This window comes from Gossypium hirsutum, chromosome A04 (genome assembly GCF_007990345.1).
Source record: "Gossypium hirsutum isolate 1008001.06 chromosome A04, Gossypium_hirsutum_v2.1, whole genome shotgun sequence".
Lineage (NCBI taxonomy): Eukaryota > Viridiplantae > Streptophyta > Magnoliopsida > Malvales > Malvaceae > Gossypium > Gossypium hirsutum.
Window position 1 is genome coordinate 70,447,173 of NC_053427.1, and position 5,605 is coordinate 70,452,777.

Here is a 5,605-nt window from a genome sequence, read left to right on the forward strand (position 1 = left end):
AACTTGATACTAGAACTTTAAAGTTTTCAGAAATTCCTTGTTATTAAACCAGGTCTTGTGTGCCAAATTTTTATTTTTTAAATTAGCTAAATTTATTTAATAATAAAGAAATTAACGAATATTTTTCAATCATAATTGTATTAAATAATGTCTATTAATCCGCCATTTGTATTTAGTGAAATGTCACATTTATTCTAGATATCTAATACATCAATTTTCATACAAGTTGGCAAATTCTTGAAAATGACTCAAGATATGAAAATGAAAGATGAAGTCGGTCCTTTCGATTCTCAAATTTTAATCAATTAATCTCTAAAATCTACACGTTCTTACACTTTTTTAAAACGTTTTCTAAATTGGGTACTTATGAGTTTTTAAGTTTAGAATATTTTGAGATGTTATATTTGAAGTAAATTGCATCTCTGATAGAGATCAGTACATATGTTCGTGAAGTTAATTGTAATTTATAGGTTGTAAGACTTACAATAACAGGAAGAGATTGGACTTCATAAAGAAAGGTATTAAGAACGGAGGGGGGAAGAGAAGGGGATCTACAAAATCTAGGTTTAGAATGGTATTTTTTAGGGTAAAGTGCAGAAATGATTATTAAATTATTGTTCACATTCTATTTTGGTCACTAATTTGTTACCAATTTCGGTGGTAGTTTTAGTACATTTCGGCACTTAACGATCTTGTTTTCTATTTGTTTTATGTTTATTTATTACATTTCCAACTTTTGTAGTTTAGATTTAATTATTTGTAAAATAAATGTTTTTACGCATTTGACGGCCTATAAGGCCAATTCAGGCCTTGAGAACGACTAATAGGACATTTGAGTGTGTGGGATGCCATTTCAGGTCAAGGAGCACAAGGGATGATGGTTGTGTTACCACACAGGGCGGTCCATGTTGCAACAATGAACATCGAAGCTGTCAGGGTTGAAATCCACCCCACGTCATGATAAGGGATTTCCGTGCGTCATGATGATGCGACGAATATAGGAAGAAAATATCGGCGGGAACATTATGATGAGGAGTGCCTCGATGTCACGACCAAATTTGGAAACCCTCGACCGAATTTGGATGACCATTTAGGGTTTTGTGCCCTAATTAAAACCTAATCCCTCTAGGGGCATTTTAGGCACCTAACACCCTAATGTATGCTTATATAAATAACTTTATAATGTCATTAGAGGGCGAGACTTAATTAGACCTAGACTTAGACAAACAATTTTATTTTACTTTACTTTCCATTTAGTTTATTTTTATGTTTTCTTAGTCGGGATTCTTCTTGTTCCGATTTGAAGATAATTTCGAGTGGAGATTGCTCCAGGACCGCGCTTATATTTATTCATGAGCTTTCTCTTATCTATTTGTTTTATTCATTTATTTATATTTCGTTAGCCTGATCAACTAATGTTTGTATGAATATTGGAATAAATTATCATGTTTTATTTATATCTGACACATTCCTATTATAGAATTGCTTAAGTAATTGAGTTAGTATTTATCTGAAATTGAGTGTTTATTCAAGAGTACTTAGTATATTAGGAAATGACGCCTCTAATAGGATATCTAGATAGGTAAAACCGTAAAGGTATCTTGTCGAGTATAACTTATTCTAAGCCATGAGATTGGAAGGGTATTCGTATGCCTAGGAAGAGAATGGAAGGGTAACTTAGGTGGTAATCTTTAGTAAAGTTGAGACCGGGAGGGTATTCTTACTAAGGGTTATAAAGACTCAATTATAATTAATGGCTTAGTTAGTTAATTAGGTATTTAATCAATCATAGGCTGAGAGAATCGTTGGCACTAGGAATAAGAAATTTCATTAGGTTAATTTAGGTTGATTAATTTAATTAGCTTAATTAATATTTTAGTTTTGCATCAATGCTACTAATTCATGACTCAATTAGGTTAGTGATTATTTTATATAATTAATTATATAATAAATTTCTCCAATCCACAATTTATTGGGTACGATCCTCGGAATACTTTACTATATTACAATTTGATCCGTATACTTGCGAACATTACTGCTTTATTCTATATCTTTTTGCTGCAGTATTTCCAGTCCTGACATTCGCACGTCTGGTGGTGGTCAGTCACTAAACTTTTAATTTAACTGCTCAAAATAAAAAATTTTGGTCACCAAACATTAATAGTTGTCTGAATTTTGACAGAAGTGTTCAAGTGAATTTAATGTTATTTTGCATAGTTTTAATGGAGGAGGTACTTTTTTTACCAGGTCACGATGGTTTCTTTCTTCTTCTTTTTTTTGGCTTAATCTATGGCTTATTCCATGCTCAATGGAGTTGAAGCCTTCACTCTTATCCAAGGGGTAACCCCAAAAAGTATTGGTTGTTTTGGGTCAAGTTTACATGGGAAATAGTTTTTCGGCGCGAGCTTAATCTATAGTGCAAGGATATCCAAGCCAGGAACGACAATATCCTCGAGGTACAGCTTATCTGTGTCAAGGCCAACTTCACAAACAAGATTCATACAACACAAAAAAGAGGCATTTTGGTTCTACTGGTTACTCTCAATGGGCTATAACCATATCATGAACCTAGGTTACTGGATTGAAGACATGAGGGATAATGCACTTGAGCCAACAGATCTCAATGAAAAGAACATAGTGGTTGTAAATGTTGGTGGTGGAACTGATTTCACTACTTTGGGCATGGTTAACCATGTGGATGCTAACAATGCTTAACCAATCTCTACACCATCTTGCAGAATCTAAATAGATGGAGCCTTTCAAGGAATGCAACATAATTGAAGGTGATGTAAATCTTCCTTTTCCTACAAATTATGTCAATAGGTACGTGTCTACTAGAAAATATATTTCAAACCCCCTTATAAAATTATTTGTTTACATGAAAAGTACTATAAGATGTAAAATTTTGGTAGTTGGCATTTGACATGTGACCACTTATAAATGAGTTATCGTTTATAGGAAAATACAACACCAAAAATATAAGAGATTAGAACAATGGTGTCTGCAAGTGCAAGGGTCAAATTGTAATGTCGTTTAGTACAACGAAAAACTTTGGGAGTATTTCGAGGATCGTACCAAGGGAGGATAGAATAAATTATGAAAACATTTTTACAATAATCAGTCTAAGTAGTAGTAATTAATTCTTATATTATGATGAACCATAAAATAGATTGATGAGATAATAATAAATAATGAGAATAAATAAATAAGTAAAATAAACAAACGGTAAAAATCAATAAACCAATCAGAAAGATTAACTTGCTTCAGGGTTTGTAACTACCAATCAGAAAGATTAACTTGCTTCAGGGTTTGTAACTAACTTTGGATTAGGGTTTTAGGGTAGATTAGCTACCCATTAACCAATTATTACCTCTTGGCCTCTAATTAACTAATCGATTGGTTGATACTCGCTTATCTCCTGACCTCACATTCTCAACCAGAATAAATTACGATTTACTCGATTCAACTTATCTCCCTATCTCGTCTAGCCTATGATAACTTCTAAGGGTTGTCAATCCTAGTGGTTTAAGAACATGTAGTTCATACCAACTAACCCCTCTCGAAAAACCCTAAATCATCTATTAATCTCATCCCCATCCACTTATTAATCTTTCCTAAGGGATTTAGCCACTCATGTTATTCATAATCTCGATCTCAATTGAATGAATCATGTGAAGAACTCAATTGATTCGAAAGAGAGAAGAGATTTGAATAATCGTGAATTGAATATCAAATGGGGAACAAAGTAGCAAATCAATTTACTGGAATAAAGAATTAAATTGAATGCAAGAACAAGTAAACTAAAATACTTCAATTAAATAAATAGACTCTTGGATCAAAACTGATTCCAAGAGGAAAACAACTAAGTTATTAAAAAAATTGAAAGAATTTTAATCTACTTCTACTCCTCAACTACTAGGTTTTTTAAGGCATCTAAGGCCCGTGTTGGCCTATTGGGTCACAACACTTACAAAATGTGTTAAAAAATACTTATTTTATTAATATTTAATTCTAAGGCCTAATTACCGAAAATGAAATATAAAATCCTAAATTGCATAGAAAACAAGCTCCTTAAGTGTGGAATTGATCCAAATTAACTACTACATTTGACAGCAGGTCAACTTGCTATTGGTATGGTAGTTTTTCTAGTTGGTTTGCTATGCATGCATGATTTGTTTTGAATTTTAAAGATAATAGCTTGATAATGTCTCTAACTGAGAAATGAGAATATGGTATTGTGTCTTTTTCAACATAGAGTACTCGCCAAACCCACAACAGGGCATCAAGAAAGCATACAGGGTGTTGAAGCAAACACAATTTTAATGGAAAGACTTCATCCGTTATCACCACAGCTACACCCTCTTTTGCTTCACTGCTGCCCCTTGCGGTGCCATCAAGAACAATTTCAAATGCTTGCTGCTCAACCATTGCAACAACACTTCAAGTTCATGTCTAGCCGTGGACTGCACCAGCATCCACTACTCCAACGACACATCCATCAGCCTCTAGATGCTTTTAGATTCCAATTTTTGTCTTCAGTCCAAAGGCGGCAGCTTCACCCGTCAGTCCATCTTCAACTACATGATTGCCAACTTGATCCCAGTTTTTTTTTTGCACTGAACGACTTACCTTCAGTACCAATGGTTCTTACCTAATGATCCCATCTTACTCCGTTTTCATCCACCACGGCCTGGTAAAATATGGTACCTCATACGTTGAAATTGTGCTTCAAACTTACAGTATAAATGTGGAAATAACATTAAAATTGTGCATAATTTTTTGGTTTAACAATAATATTACACGTGGAATATTGAAAAATGAAGTGAAAATAACATTAAATCCATGTAAACATTCTGTAAAATTTCAAACAACTATTAACGTACGATGATAAAAAAATTGATTTCGAATAGTTTAGTGGCTAAAAAATCGAAAACAATTAAAAGTTCATTAACCAAAATGGAACGCCGGCAATACTTTACCTCTTTTTTAAAGTAAATTGGAAATTAAAATGTATATATATTTTTTTAAGATTTGGGATGTGGCTTGACACAAGGATGGATGTAACTAGCTAAGAATGTCCAGTAAACTATTTTTCACAATGTTAATGTTTTGAGATTAAATGTATTCGGTTTCCAAGTTTAGACACTAAATTGAACAAAAACAATTGAGTGCTAAAGTTGATATAATTGACAAGTTCAAATGCGAAAAAAAATTACAATAATGAAATAAGAAAACCTAAATAAATATAGCTTCTAAAAACACAATATAAATGCAAAGTACAAAATATAAAGCATCACATAATTTATTATATAAAATTATAAATTGATGTGCAATAATTATCTAAATAATATTTAAAATTTGTTACACTCAAAATATGAGTAAAAAATAATATTTCCTTACAAACAAAAAATTCCTAACTAATAAATGAAAAAAAACAATTAAATTCTCATTCTAAAATTTCATTCAATTGAGCTATTATCAATAAAAAATAATCAATTAAATCTTTCTGTTAAAATTGATCGTGTCTATTATGACTTTTTACTAACATGACAAATGATAACACAAAACAATACCACATGTGATAACACAATACAATACCACATGA

General features: G+C 32.1%; 1 pseudogene; it reads left to right on the forward strand.

Annotated features, from left to right (window-relative positions):
• Positions 1-2,289: 2,289 nt before the first annotated feature.
• On the forward strand, positions 2,290-4,323 carry LOC107948023 (2-methyl-6-phytyl-1,4-hydroquinone methyltransferase, chloroplastic-like; annotated as a pseudogene).
• The last annotated feature ends 1,282 nt before the right edge of the window (positions 4,324-5,605 follow it).